Source organism: Leptonychotes weddellii, chromosome 4, assembly GCF_054177405.1.
Source record: "Leptonychotes weddellii isolate Sample4059 chromosome 4, ASM5417740v2, whole genome shotgun sequence".
In the NCBI taxonomy this organism is placed as follows: domain Eukaryota; kingdom Metazoa; phylum Chordata; class Mammalia; order Carnivora; family Phocidae; genus Leptonychotes; species Leptonychotes weddellii.
In genome coordinates, this window is record NC_138372.1 from 119,931,391 (window position 1) to 119,947,174 (window position 15,784).

At 40.7% G+C, this 15,784-nt stretch overlaps 1 long non-coding RNA gene across 2 annotated transcripts; it reads right to left on the reverse strand.

Moving 5' to 3' along the window:
- Positions 1–973: 973 nt before the first annotated feature.
- LOC145720919 (uncharacterized) lies at positions 974–15,202 on the reverse strand. 2 transcript variants are annotated; one of them, XR_014144241.1, is made up of 4 exons: positions 13,561–15,202; positions 10,728–10,830; positions 4,552–4,660; positions 974–1,121 (listed from the first exon to the last, which is right to left on the reverse strand). It is a non-coding gene; the product is annotated as an uncharacterized LOC145720919 (long non-coding RNA). The 2 variants fall into 2 exon arrangements; XR_014144240.1 differs by lacking the exon at positions 4,552–4,660 and having other exon boundaries at positions 13,561–15,187.
- Between the last annotated feature and the right edge of the window lie 582 nt (positions 15,203–15,784).

Consider the following 15,784-nt stretch of genomic DNA (forward strand, 5'->3'; position numbering starts at 1 on the left):
CCATTCTTAAATTAATTGTTAATGGGACGGGGGAGAATATTACCCCGATTGCCTTGGACTAATTAAAATTCACTCTGGGATGTAGGAGGAAACTCCTTCCTTGAATACCTCACAAAAGGAAAAGTGAACAAAATTGGGATTCTGCCAACCACAAAACAACTCATTGGGCCTCTATTCTAGCTAGCTCTCTGTTAGTCATAGGGAATACAGGAGGGAGAGAATGGGTTCAGGTCACTTTTCATAGAAGATGCAGTCTAGTGGGGAGAGGGGTAACTTGTCATTATCAAGAGAGCAGAATATCATTTTGCATGAGGAAAGTGAATAAGCAAGCTGCAGTATTGTGTACGTGTACATATGGAGTGCTTGACTTTGTCGCTTTAAAACAATGACTGCTTTAAATCCACCGGAAACCACTTTAAATATCTTAGACAACTGTTGAGTGAAAACCTGAAAACTGTATTTACAGTTGACCCTTAAACAACACGGGTTTGAACTGTGTGGGTCCACTTGTACACAGATTTTTTTTCTCTTCCTTACCATTTTCTTGGTAACATTTTCTTTTCTCTACCTTACTTTGTTGAAAGAATACAAGTATATAACACATATAACATATACAATATGTGATAATCAACTATCAGTAAGGCATCCAGTTAACAGTAGGCTATTAGTAGTTAAGCTTGGGGGGAGTCGGGGCACCTGTGTGGCTCAGATGGTTAAGCGTCTGCCTTCGGCTCAGGTCATGATCCTGGAATCGAGCCCCATGTTGGTCTCCCTGCCCGGTGAGGAGCCTGCTTCTCCTTCTTCTGCTGCTCCCCCTGCTTGTGCTCTCTCGCTCTGTCAAGATGAGTAAATAAAATCTTAAAAAAAAAAAAAAAAAGTCTGGGTAGGGATAGAGAAGGTTTTCCAAATTAGTGATTCTGGAGTGTAATCTTGAAAGCAAAATCTGTCAATACCAATAAACAAAAATCTCATGGCTTTAGTGCAGCAAAGGTTTATTTCTTAATTATGCTACAGGACAAGTAGATTAGATATCTTTCCATGGTGCCTCTCTTCCAACACTGATTCCAGGATTATGGCTGCTTCCAAATCGCAACTCTACATCTTCGAGTTCTCTGATGTGGCTGGGAGAAAGAGATGGAGAATGAGATGAGACGTAGGTACCCTGACATTTATTTGCTTTGACTTATAAATGATATCTCTCACCTCCGCTCTAGATTATTGATCAGAACTAGTCACATATCCCAACTCAAGTGCAAGAGCAAAGGAGGATGTTGACCATTTGGTGAACATTACTCTCTGCCACAGTTAGACAAAGAGTATCGAAAAAGACAAAAAAGAAAGGGTTAGCAAAAGTACAGAGGTGAGAAACATCATCATCTGGGCCAGGTGGATTTTGGTTTTTTTGAAAATGATATGAAAATGTGTAGATGATAAGAACATAAAAGAACAGTCATGACCCAGATAAATGAATGTCCCATAGATGTTAAGGGTCTTGGGTTTTATTGTACAGGAAAGACAGAACTCTTAAAAATTTTTAAGTAGATTTGAACTCTGGGGACTATGGTCCCTGAGAGGGACAAGATTGAAAGCAGAAATACCTGTTATGAAGTAATCAAATTAGGAGTCTGTGAAGACCTTCATCAAAACCTGGGCAATATAATAGGGATAAAAGAAAAGGACAGATTTGAAATACATTAGAGGCAAAATCGGCAAGAATATAAAAACTGATTAAACATGGGACACTGGGAAGAAGTGAAGAATAACTCCCAGATTTCTACTGTGGGTAAAAGGTATTATCAATTTAGACAAAGATTATTGAGGGAAGACTTTTTGAAGAGGGGGAAGATGAAGAGGTTTATTCTGGACTTTTAAGGTTGAGTTGTCAGTAGGAAAGCTGGATGGAGTCAACCAGCAGGGGTTTGGATAAAGGTCTAAAGTTGGGTCCAAGCTTGAGATGAAGGTGTGGGAAACATAAAAGTCTGGATGAAAGATGAGACCACAAGATGAGGTGTTTTGCCAGCTGTGAAAATGAAATGAGCAGGGGCTCAGAACTCAACCATGAGGAACACCAACATGTGAAGGGTATGAAGAAGAAGAAAAGAGCCCATAAAGATGAAAGAGAAGATACTGCCAAGTGTATAATGAGAGTAAGAAGTTCAGGGAAGGCAGAGTTTCAAGGAGAGTGCGATCAATCATCTTAAGTGGTGTCTTGAAGAAATCCAGCAGGATAAGGACTGAAATTTTTCATTGAATTTGGTGATCAGAAGTGCCCAGTGATAGTTTTACCAGTAAAGAGATTGGTAAGAAGGAAAGATTTCAATGGACTGGGAATTGCCGCAAAGTGGATAAAGTGGAAACACTTCCCCTTGAGAAGTTGAAGGATTTGCTCCTACCACACAGCTGGAGTTTGAGTTCAAGGTGGGCAGAACTGAAGCCTGAGGCCAGGTCAGGAAGCTTCTTTATGGCAGGGCTGGACCCAGACCAGTTCTCAGGATCCAGATAGTCACATTCATGAAAGCACCTCAAAAAATAAGTTCAATCTTTCATCACATTTTCTCATTTTTATGACCATGTAGATGAGTTGCTGAGGGGAATTTTCTAAGCATGTATTAAAACACACACACACACACACACACACACACACACGTTTGGAAAAAAAAAAAGAGATAGACCATTAAGGTGATTTACTTTAAAGGGTGCTGAGCATAGCACAGCGAACTAGTAACAAATGATACCCCGCTAAATCCCAGTGCATTTTAGACTTTTAGGGAGTACTTAATGGGACTAAGCAGTCTTAGTAAAGTAAAACTGGATGGATGCATTTTTAAACAGTACCCCATGTCAACATAATTCTATCAAGGGATCTTTTCCAATAAGCAAAGCACTTAGCTCATATTTAAGCCATAGTTAAAGAAACAAAATTCTTAGAGATACAGTTCCCAATGTTTCTTGGGGGGTGGGGTCACAGAATTCTTCTCATGATAGTGGTCCTAAATAAAGGGAAGATCCTGGTTCTCATAGCATGTTTTGGGAACATTAAAAAGCTGTATGTCTCTAGCTTCATGGGGAGTGGAGGGAGATAAAGCTGACCACGGAGGCCGGAACCAGATAATGAAGGGCTTTATATATCATGCTAAGGAGTCTGGACTTTATCTTACGGGTTAGCAGAGAGCTATTAAAGACTTTTAAGTAAGGGATTATCATGATCAGATTTCTATTTTCTGGCAGCTACAGTGTGGAAGAGAACTGAAGGAAGACAAAGGATGGAGACAAAGAGACCAGTTAGTTAAGTCCTGTTTATTCTCATTCTTTCCCTCTGCCTTGAGATGCCTACATACCAAGACGCCAGACCTTCATATGACCTTTCTTACCAGGGGCCTCACTGGTCTGGGCTTTTACTGCCTAACACAGTGACCACATGTGCTTGTATTTGCCCATGTACACATGTGCCACGCACACACGCACGCGCACACACACACACCCGGATCATGGTTTTCATTCTGATCCTTTCTAAGCAGAGCCAAGACTTCCTGTTGTATTCAGGTCATCCACAGGTCATGTTAAGGAACAACAGGATATATCATTGTATGAAGAAAAGATCCCTTGTCTTTTGGGAAGCCATGGAAGGTCCATGGGATTTGGGCAAGGGGTGGGGATAGAATTGTGTGAATGTGTGAAAATTATAGTCCAGCTGCTTAGATGAGTTAATGTAAAATGTTCTAATTTCTATCTCTTTATAGTATATATCTCATGTAATGCATTGAAAGGTTGCAGAATTCTGAAGGGCAACAAGAGAAAGGAATTGAAGAAGAAAGGGTATTAAGAGTATACACACACAAGTAAATACTTGTAAAACTGTATCTTGACCTTGCCACACATTTGTTACAGAAGAGGAGGCAAAGGGAAATGGAAACTCACTTCCCCCAGAAAAAGAGAAGAGTAAATACATGTTAAATTCAATAAAATGTTTGCAAATGATGATTCAAAAGCAACAAGCTTAAAGGGAAGCATAATGGAAATTGCCTATGTATCTGGTTCTAATAGTGCAAGTTTAATAACTGCAGGAGAACAACTAAATTATAGACAGTCCTTGTTCATCACTGTGTCTTGGAAGGTAAGGAATAATGCAGCCTAAGTGAATTGCTAAAAGATTTTATACTTAAAGGAAAGTAAACTGATACATGTGTGGTCTTTAATGTCAGAGGTATTGTCTTTGGAACATTTTTTTTTTTTTTGATCCCCTGGAAAACAAAGTAATATCTGTGGTTTTTTGCCTTCCTCATCTTAAAATATAGGAGAGAAATAGAGATGATCTCATCTAAACAGCAAAGCGGAAAGAGGGAGGACCACTTTATACGTTTTTGAATCACTGAGATATTGTTGAATATTGCAGTTTTGAAATGTGACTTAATCACCATGCTGCAACTCTCATTTCCGAGGGAAACTATGGCATATGCATATGTCTCTGAGATTAATGAGGCTGTACTAAACCAAATGGTATCAATAGCTTTGTCTGCCCTCCTGGGAGGACGCCCAAGGTCCATTTCATACCCTGGTGATATCCATGAGGTAGTGAGTCATTGGTGGCATAGGGGAAGCATGAAATCACAAAAGAGAACATCCAACGCTGGAGCTACTGGTGGGCATCGAGGTCGGCAGGCTGATGGAGACAAGATAGTGAGAGTCAGCTAGATTATGGGTCGTGCTAGGATTTAAAGGTACCTCTTTCACTGCTCAAACACTGAAAGCTGGATGCGCTTCGGTTCGTGGTGTCAGATAACTCTCCTGTTCACATGAGGTAGGGCACTAATCCTAATAGCGGTTGCTTCCAAATAGTTTATGAACTTAGCGCTGCTTCTACGCTCTAACCTCAATAGCTGAGAGGTGATGGGGATAAGCTGCTAGCTTTCAGAGTGCCAGATCTTTGTGCCTGAGACATTTCTTCCTTCCTTTCCTCCTAAGGCCAAGACACTTCGTCTTCCAAGTGTCCGTACTAATTAAATGCAGTCCTAGTATGCCAGAAATGTTTTGAATGTAAAAGATTAACGAGAGAGAACACTTTTGTGAAAGGAGGGAATTGAGACAGGAGAGGCCCTTCCTAGTTGGCATGGGTTTAAGGGAGAGGTAATCTTGAGGTCTTAGGAACATGAGCAGTGCAATTTTTTTTTTTTTTTTTAAGAGACACTTGGCTCCGATGGGAAAGAATGAACAAAATATTTCAGGGACTGTGGCAGTGGCCACCCAGGAAGGCTCATCGTGATCCTGGGTGACAGATGAGCTGTAAGTGGGCTGTCTGAGTAAACGAGGGCAAGATGAAGCCATCCTAGATCGGCCCCTTCCGGCCATGTTCCTTCTTGTTTCGTTTTAGAGCTCCGCATAACGGGAACCCACTGACCATTTTGACCTTTCCTTCCAGATTTGGCATTTAGAGGAATAAATCAGAATCAGCGCTGCCATTAAGCTCCAGATGTGGTGTCTTTAAGACAAAAGGGAGATCGTTACTGGCAGTTTTAGCACTCGGGACAATAGAGCACTGCTAACTTGGAACAGAAAGAATTAATCAGTAGGAGAAACTTGGTGTTCCTGTGGGCAACACCAGGCTCTGCAAATATTTTGACTATTACTTGTTCAATCAGCTGGGTGGCGGGAGGGGAGGAAGGAGACCAAGATTTGTGTTTTGGTAACTTGCCAGCACTTCGATGTCAGCTAACCTTTAGAGAAGCAGAAAGAAGATTTTTTTCTAAATACATTTAGCAGTGGTCAGACTGATGAACATATTTAGAGACACTGAAATGATGTAATAATGGCAACAATGTTATTTTTACAGCATTAGGAGGAAAGGAGGACCACTACCAGCTGCCAAGCTCATTGGTCACATTGATCCCTAATAAATCCTGGGTGAGCCTGCCCAATATTAGTCATAGGAGTTAATCCCCGGAATCTGTTAGGACTTAAGACACATTACTTTTAGCTGGGAGGGTAAGAGAAAATATTCTGGCATGTGCTAAGCGGAAGAGTAATTTAGTACACTTTCTTAATATTTTGAAAAGCTGTACTGAGGCAACATTTTTTTTTTTTTTTGTGGGATAGAATGAATATCTTGTACTCTCAAGAGAAAAATGGCCATGTCTCATCAGAGAAAAATCAGGGAAGGGAACCCAAAGGAAGAGAAACTTTGTAAAGTTCACATTTTTAAGAAAAATTATTTAAAAAAAAAAAACTACACGTAGGGGCGCCTGGGTGGTTCAGTCATTAAGCGTCTGCCTTCGGCTCAGGTCGTGATCCCAGGGTCCTGGGATCGAGCCCCATGTCGGGCTCTCTGCTCAATGGGGAACCTGCTTCTCCCTCTCCCTCTGCCTGCCGCTCTGCCTACTTGTGCTCTCTCTCTCTCTCTGTCAAATAAATAAATAAAATCTTGAAAGAAAAAAAAAACTACACATGACATCATTTCCACATACTCCGAATTCCTATCTGCCGAAGGCTGACAAAGGCACAATGCCACCAATGAAGACGGCTTTCTTTTTCTAATGTATTTTCAGCAGTGGCCCTCACATCTCTAGAAGCAGTAGATACTATTAATATCAATGTTCTACAGAGGAGCAAACTGCCATTTACTATGATCGGACAGCTGGTTAATTGTGAAACGGGGATGGCGCATCAGGCCTATTAGACTCCAGAGCCTAAGATCCTAAATAGGAGGCTAAACTGTAGAGAACTTCACCTCTTTGCAGGTGTTGGGGACTGACGTGGTGGCCAGGGGCACAGGGGTTGAAGTGGGACAGGTGTGGGCTCTTCTCCTTACCAGCTGCGTGAACTGAGTAGGCTGTGAGCCTCATCTGTGAAACGGAGGTCAGAGTGTCCTTTCGTAGAGTTTTTGTCGAGATTAAATTACATAACATAGAAGCAATGTCCCATACACCATATGTGCTTAGTGAGGAATAATTGCTTTTTAAATGACAATTATTGGAATATACTTATTAATTTTAGCTATTCTTTGACCAGTGATGCCCAAACTCGGGCCCTATTCTAGACCAATTAGGTTATTATTTCTGACGAACGGTTCATCTTAGAATATGAATTCTCATCTATCATCCCTTGTGATTCTTAGGTTCAGGCTAGTTTGGGACATAATTCTTTTGGGGTTTTGGTTCCATTATCTCTACCCCAAACTAGCCAACTACTTAAGTTATTTGTTAAAGGCAACCCCATGCCTCTGCACTCTCTAGATCAGCCCTGCAAATTACAAATGACTCTTTATTTTCTCCTGGATCTGTAAAGATTAGTGATGTTGTACTAGTACGTCCGATAAACTTCAGCTCTGGTTCTCTCTGGCACCGAATTATAATTGGTTAAAAGCATCTAGGGGAAAGATGGTCTGAGTCCTTCACAATGAAATTACAGTTGATGTGCTGAGACCCAGAAAGCATAGCCTCTACAGAGGCCTCCCGATCATCTGTCAGTCATTTGAAAGTCAATTCAGAATTTGCCTATTCCAGAAATTGGCACTAACTGCACTTGATTTCAATTACTTACACATTACTCTCAGAATTTCAATTGTGAGTCTATAAAAATTATTGGCTCTTGGTGACATGACAAAGGTTCTTAATAAGGAGAGTTTAGTATCGTCCTTTAACTAGACTGTGTAGTCCTCAGAATCTGGGCCCATGTCTGCTACATATAAAGTGTGGGTGAAGGATATCAGAGAAATAGAATTTACACTCCCTGCCCTCAAGGAGAATGTGATCCAGAAGGAAAGATACGCGGCTCTGCAAAGATTAAGCAACATTTTCCAACTGGCTGTAAATTATAGTGCCCTGAACTCAACAAGTGAAAGAAATATTATGTTCAGGATCATCATCAGCTCTTTAAGGAGACTCACACCTGAGTTTCATATAATGTTTTCTCGTTTAGAGAGCAAAGCACGTCACTACAAACATTTGCAGGAAAGGAAAACGATAATGGTCTTTTAAACCACATCTCTGTCCAGAACTTGTTCCCAAAGTCTGATCTTTTCTAGTACATGAACACATGATGCTCTGGTCTAGCATTTTTCAACTGTGGCTTGTGATTTGTTACTAGGTCAGGGAATACATTTAGGGGCCATGACCATCATTTTTAAAACATGAAGTAGAATAGAAAATATCAGAGACAGCAGACTTAATACAAAAAGAGTTTATGAAAATTGTGATTTCCTGTAAATGTGCCAAGTCACAAAGTAAAACGTATTTGCCACTATGACTTGTAGTTGAAAAGAGTTTGAGGAACAATGCGTCTGGTCAGCACCAAGGAAACTAAACAGAGAGTCCCAGTAAGACTACAGAAGAGTTTGATGCTTGCAACGCATTTTTCCACTGAAGAGAATCACCTCATGTTGTGGTAATACTTTCTGTGCGAAGTTCAAAATCCTGGAGAACAAAGTATCAGTCATGTAACTGCCCAAGCCATACTGAAGACGTGGCTTAGATGAGCGACCACAGTGAGCTTCCTAACCCTTCACACAAGAAGTGTTGGGGGCACCTGCCACTTAGTTGCATGCAGAGCTAGGTAAGTACAGGTTTTGTCAGGCGCAGCACTGCTCCAATAAGCTCCAATCAGCTCACCTCATGCAGACCCTCTGGACCAGGGATCCAAAGAGAAAGAACTCAGAAGCGTTCCTTCTGGCAAACTCACCAGTAAGATACATCTCACTGCCTTACCAAACAGAACAAGAGAGAAGTCCCGATGAGTAGTCTAGATAGGGAGGGTGATGAGGAATAGAGGTGTAGAATGTTATTCTAGTGGAAGAGCCCTGAGAAACATGAAGCCATGGAAATACAAAGGCTATTAATCTCCTACCACACTCTTTATTCTCAGGGAGTAGTGTTTGAGATATCACTGCCTTCTCCAACTCACCTGCCATAGGGTAAAGAGTCTTATGGTCAGCCTGGGTGAGGCAAACCCACCGGGGTAAATAAACAATAGCTTATCAGGGAGCCCTATCCTCGCCTTAAGAAACTATGATACCTCATATGAACTACTCTTTCTTTGTGTCCCCTTCTAGAACCTCTTTGGGAAATTATACTTTTGTATGCAGAAAACTCTGAATGGAGACACAATATTAACTAAATTAACTCTAAAGCCCTGCTTATAAAAATTTACTTCTTGAACCATGTCCTGTCTCTAAAGATGCCCAGCCACATTATCTAATTAGCTCACCTGAGACTGTACAATGGCAAGTACAAATGTATTCCAAATAACAGAACATTATTATATCCAAATGTCTCCAATTTTAGCATAAATGCCTTTATTGATTCCCAGGAAGAAATTATCAAAAATTAAATTTCTGGTCTTTTCTACATAAATTGAAGATTAACAAAATTTAAGTGAATCAAAAGTGAGTAAGTTAGCTGCCTCAAGTTTGAGATAAATTTATTAAATTCCAAAAAGTATCCCTATCACCAAATTTTCATAGTCTAGTCATTCATAGCCAAAGGCAGCTCACTCTAATACTTGAGTAGAGCTGGGGTTTCTTTACTACTTCCATCTTGGGCTGCCTTCTACCCAAATAAAATTCCTGTAAGCCTCAGAATTTGACTAAGTTTGACATCAGTATTATCAGTCAGGATAGAAGCCACTCCACGTTAGTTCCATTAAAGTATTATTTATTATATGGAATTAGAAACTTATACAATAACCATTTCTAGGGCTGTAGGAGATAAGATCAAAAGGCCACTTTCAGGAAATCTAGAAGTGTGACTCACGGGAAAGTCACAACGAGCAAAGCCAAATAGGTAATTCTCAAAAGAACCCCCAGAAGCCATGGGAAGCCACCACCATTGTTCTGAGCTTCCTGTCTTCAACAGCTTCTCTTCCACCTTCCACTTCACATTAATGCCTCTCACCGTCCAAAGGGTCTAAGGACTATCCCAGCACTTGTCCTACACGCAGGCAAGTTTGAAACACAAGCAAACGGCCAGGTCTTGGAGGCCATTATGCAAGTAAAACATCTTCCCTAGATGCCAGTACTGGGTAGAAATTTAGACCTTGTGACAGCTACCAGGAAAAACTCAATAGGATTTCATGGTTTTGTTGCCAATAAATCCAGTACAAATATGTGGAATTTATGGCTCGTGAACATGAAGTCAATAGTGAGAGCTCTCCCATTCTGAGTCTGATGCAGGTATTTACCATCCTGGAGAATAAATGCACCTATACACAATGTCCTCTCTCAGAAAGTAGCACTTACAATATCATTCCTTTGTTACAAAGTTTAGAAATGTTCTGTCTTCTTTGGGTCATCTTTCTTTCCCATCATATTTAAATTCCCATTTTGTATCACCTTTTGGCCTCTTCGCATTCAGTACCCTCTTGCTGAACACATCATGTCTTCTGTCCTAAAAACACAGGCTCCTTTCCAGTTGTTTTTTTTTTAAGATTTTATTTATTTATTTGAGAGAGAGAGACTGAGAGAGAGCACATGAAAGGGGGGGTGGTCAGAGGGAGAAGCAGACTCCCTGCCGAGCAGGGAGCCCAATGCGGGACTCGATCCAGGGACTCCAGGATCATGACCTGAGCCGAAGGCAGTCGCTTAACCAACTGAGCCACCCAAGCCCCCTCCTTTCCAGTTTTTTTTAAGGCATGTTTTTTAGAGCAGTTTTTGGTTTACAACAAGAGGAAGGTACAGAGATTTTCTATGTACCACCCCCTCCTCACATGGGCATAGCCTCTCCATTATTAACAGTACTCACCAGAATGGTACATTTTTTTCCCCAAGGATGAACCAGCATTGACACATCACGATCAGCAAAAATCCACTGTTCCCCTTAGGATTCACTCCTGGTGTTGTACATTCTATGAATTAGGACAAAAGAATAATGACATATACAGTATCCATCATTACAATATCATTGAGATTGAGAGTGTTTTCACTGTCTTGTCCATCCTATTTTATGAGTTATTATTATTACTCCTACTGATACCAAAAGGAAGGCCTGTGAATCTACCTCCTCAATTCCATTTGTTTTGTTTTTCCTGGACAATCACCTCCAGCAGATGGCTGAACAAAATTGATGTTGGAGTTTTGAGAAGCATGTCCCCCAACACCTAGGCAGGCCCAATACTTTTGCCTTGCATGCTTCCCTGGGGCCTGGATTTTCCTCAGCTCTTTATCTCATTGAGTCTTGAATAACTCAGAAACTTTAATGTCAACAATAATATCTCCTTCTGCCCTAATTTTTCTGGAGCACAGAGACATGTCTCTTGTGTTCTCCCTATCCCCAAATTCATTCCAGGGAGACCGTGTTTTGTTTTCGCAATTAATTTAAACTCGTCCCTTTCTTTTTCTACCACCTGAAAAGCTCACTCTCTTTGCTAGATCTGCCACTTTTCTTTTCAGACATTTATTTTTCTAACATACTCCTGGGGATTGAGCCTTGCTCCACAACCACCAGCACGCCTGTCCTGTAAGAAGTGTGAGTTCAATCAACTGCAAGTCTGCCAAAAGTATACACTTTTCAGACAAATGTGTCTATTTCCTCCACTCCAACCCCACATTGAATGATCCCGCCCAGGATGCATTCCCTCATCAGATGCCCTCTAACCTGGCACCAAACCTGAATATAAGATGCAGTAAATCATAGTGCTTGAGTCCGGATTCTGGGACTAAACCAAACGAGTTTGAAGTTTAGTTACTTTATGTATCTGATATATATTTTTGGGTAGATCATTTAAATAACTGTGTCTCAGTTTCTTCAGATGTAAAATCTATTAACGTTCTTCCTTTGTGAGATTATTGCAAATATTAAATGAACTCGGATGTAAAATTCGGAGATTTGTTCATGATACATAGCAATCAATAGATGTTATCTCCCCTGTGCCTTCTATTATCCATATACTTTCCAGGCATTCTACCTCCTAAGACAGAGAAGAGTATCTACAATCACTGGAGCCCCTTCAGATGTGCTGACTGATGCCTTAAACGTGATCCTCTAGCCTTCTGTTATATACCTACCAGCTAGATAACAGCTGATTCAAGCCTAAGGAAGTGAATATTTGCAGTCTTAAGGATATGCCTCTCCCTGGTTTTCTGGACCCAGGCTCCTCTGGGGAGAATCATTCAAGCGAGTTTCTGGAGATCTTGCCACCCTTCCTCTGATAGTTTTCTTTGAACCCCAGCCACCATTTTGGATCAAGTAACAACTGCAATGCTCTTCTCTGATCCCATCTGTAAGGACAGCTACACCCAGGTGCTTCATCTTCCTCCTTCCCTATTTGCCCAGACTGACTTCCAAGGTCCCTTTTCCCTGTTCATTTTGGGCTACCTTCTTCCCTAAGAGCTTAGCATTGCCCTTAAGAAAATCTCTCTCTTCCCCTTCATTAAAATTTCTTTATTTCTCTTTCATTCTCCCAACGATCATGTTCTGATAGTTTTTAAAGCAATCCAGGTCTTCCTTGTTACCCGAACAAATTTGGTTCCTGAGGACAGATATTCCTGGCACAGACTGTTTAAATTTACCTTCTTAGCTTGGGTTTGAATAAATTTCATCTCTCCACCTCAAGCAAAGCTGGTTCATCCCTTTTTTTAACAAGGACTCCTCTACTGGGGGGCTGTTCGTTGATGCAATCACTAGCCCTCTGAATCTGGATCCAGTGCCCTGAAGGCAATGGGTTGGGCAGAGCTCTTCGGAGACAAAGCAGTGTGAATACATGTTTTGAGCCTTTCACACTTCCACCCCCGACACTAAACGAAAATGGGGAAAAAGATTGACTCAGATTCCTACCTGTACCTGCTGTGAAGCTCTGTTGCTCAGATGGAACCTAACTGCTTCTGAAATGTAACATGCTAGTTTGAAGGCCTTGATGGAAAAAAAAAAACAAAAAAACAAAAAAACAGCAATGGAGTTAAAATCCTCCACACAAGCAGTGCCTAGAAAGCCTGCACAGTGATATGTGACAAAACGGCTCTCTTTTTCTACGATTTGCTCATCCTTTATTGGGCCTCACCTACAATATTAGGCCAAGCTGCCCCTGTGTGATTCATGGGCAGCAACAGTGACACGCATGGTCAAGCCTGGACAGCCAGCTTACTGGGGTCTGTCCCAGCTAATAACTGGCTGTACCACTGGAAAAAAATAGCCACATACATGCTGCCTCAGTGTACCAAGGTACAACGCTACAGGACCTAAATCTATTAAGTACTAAGTAATTAAGTCTCCTCGCTGTCCCATGAGAAGCAAAGATTAACCCATGTTATTTTGGTCCCTAAATAGCAGTCCCTATGTCCATCTCTCAAGGTTAATAGACTCCTTTCTTCTCTTGAGACTTTCAATAAATAATGTTCTGTAGCCATAGAACACAGATGAAGATCAAAATATTAGCTTCTTACTGATAAAGCCTGAGCTGAAGGATATGGCTAGGTGTGCATTTTCCTCATTCTTCAGTCACATGGTCACAGGGAGCCGGGCCACCCCAGGACACCCCTGGAAAAGCCTCCTGACCTAAGAAGCTTAGCATGTACAGAGAACAGACCAGAACATAGACTTTCCATGGGCAGGCAGCTCCAAAGAGAGAAGCTGGAATTACCTTGTATTCTTCCAACTTGCCAGGCAGAAAATCCCATGAGAAGGCATAAGTCAGCGGGGGAGCGGGACAGTCCAAAGGTATGGGTCTTCAAGAAGTTCCCTCGTGGGAGCATGAGGCCAGATTAACACTTTAGACTTGGCTTTCAAAGAATTGCCTTAATAGTAAAGAAAGGAGAAGCTGGGTAGAGAACTGCTCACCAAATCCCAAGAACTTTTCTGATATTCCGACCCAGGAACTAAACGTAAATAACGTGGCTAAAGTCAGGGTAGACATTTGTTTCGCACTGCAATGTTTGTAGTATGGGAAATAAGTCACATTGACCATCTAGAGCTAATGTTGATTTTTATTCTTGCCCATTTGTAAGGCATATCTTACTTTATAAACTATAGCGTTTTTAATTCAAGTTAGAAAATAGACCCTTGGGATTTTTAACAATAGCTTTGCTGCATATTTTAGTAAGAGTCCAATTCATATGTAACATTTTTGAGATTCTTCTTGAAAGTGCTTTGAAAACGTATGATATTGTACAGAAGTATGATATTGTTTTCTGCAAGTTTAGAGCTTTATACAGTGGCTTTTGTTCTAATAAGCCATATTTATCTCGACAGGTAGACAAATGGGCACCTGCAGTTTATAAATAGTGATTTTGGAGTGCCTGATCTGCTTCTGAAGTTTTGACTGTCCTGGCAGGAGACTAAGCTTGATTAGGGTGATGGGGTTCACTTTTTTTTTTATTGTTGGAACATGAATGGAACCCCTGCTTTTTTGAAATAAGTAAGAAGCATCAATAATCCCAACTACCTAACTCAATTACTATTTTCATGTTTGTATTTTCCCTTCTACACTCCCTCTATTATGTTCTTTCTCAAGAAAATAAATTAGTCTTACGTATCTTTTCTCTAAGAGTATTTCTCAGCTGAAACCATTATAAAAATCTGTATTTGAGTTATACACCAGCTGATTTCGAAATATTTTCTACCACATATGGCTGATAGGATCATGTATGACTGGTGTGTTTCTTTTTCAATAAACTTCTCTTCATTCAGGCTGTCTCGTGAAATGTTCGGGCTCCTTAGGGACCTCAAATGCTAGTTGTGATTAATGTCCAGTTGGAGCCTTTCCCATACCATCTCTTTCATCTTCATGGGAGAGTACTTGAAAAGGTACATAAACTCCCCTACCATGTAGGAGTCATTCCCCAAAATACCCTTATCTGGTATTGAGCTTTGCAATTAATAAACTTAGGTCAAAACATCATGTTTAATTTCATTTGTGCCATACAATCATTCTTTAATAAGTAAAAATAACTTTAACTTGAGGATTTCCTTGAAGTGAAATATTGGGTAGACAAAATGGATCCAAAATCTCAATCACTTTTATGTGTCCAGACCAGATTACTTTTTCCTGGGGCCTTTCAAATAAAACAAGTCACAAACAAGGTGATTTTGTTAAAAGGGACTGGGGTCTGCTCAAAGGCACATATGAGTTCAGAATGAAAATATCTAAATATATGTCTTCTGGGTTCCCTGTTGTTATCAATGTAATCTCAGAGGTATCTGTAAATCAAATAATAATGATGGGCAGAGGGAAAGAGAGAGAGGTGGAGAGGTGGGGAGAATGAGGGAGAAAGAGAGAAAGAATGACAGACAGTTTTCTACTCTTGGGTTAGCAGGTTAGTGGGCTCTCAAGAGCCCAGAAAACTCTTTTCCTTAGATAAAGGAGTTGGCAAAATAGCTCCTTTGTAAATTCTACACTCACATTCTGACTGGTCCCGCATTAGTCTTACCATTCTGCGCAGTGGTTGACGGATGCTGCTATGCTGTTCTACCTGACCCACTGTTGGAATAAATTATCATCACGGTCCTGTTAGCAGGCCCAGGACAAGATAGTGCTATGACAGGTATAATACAGGAATAATGTAGACCCAGGTGTAAATAATTAAAGTTGTAATTCAAGCACAGCTTACCAGTGACATCATTTGTCAATGCCACTAGAATCCTTCAATGAAATTACAGCTTTATATGTAGAATTTAGATGTACACCGTTCATTGCAACCCATGAAAAATGTTCCCATTAAATGTAGGTGCTGGGTACATTAACATCAAAGAGCAGGACTAGATTCGAATAACTGAGCCCCTATTCTCTTTTCTTCTTCCACCAAAGTGAACCCATGTATTGCTTACTTCTAGACTCAGTGAACATAACCTTAGTTTAAAAATGATTG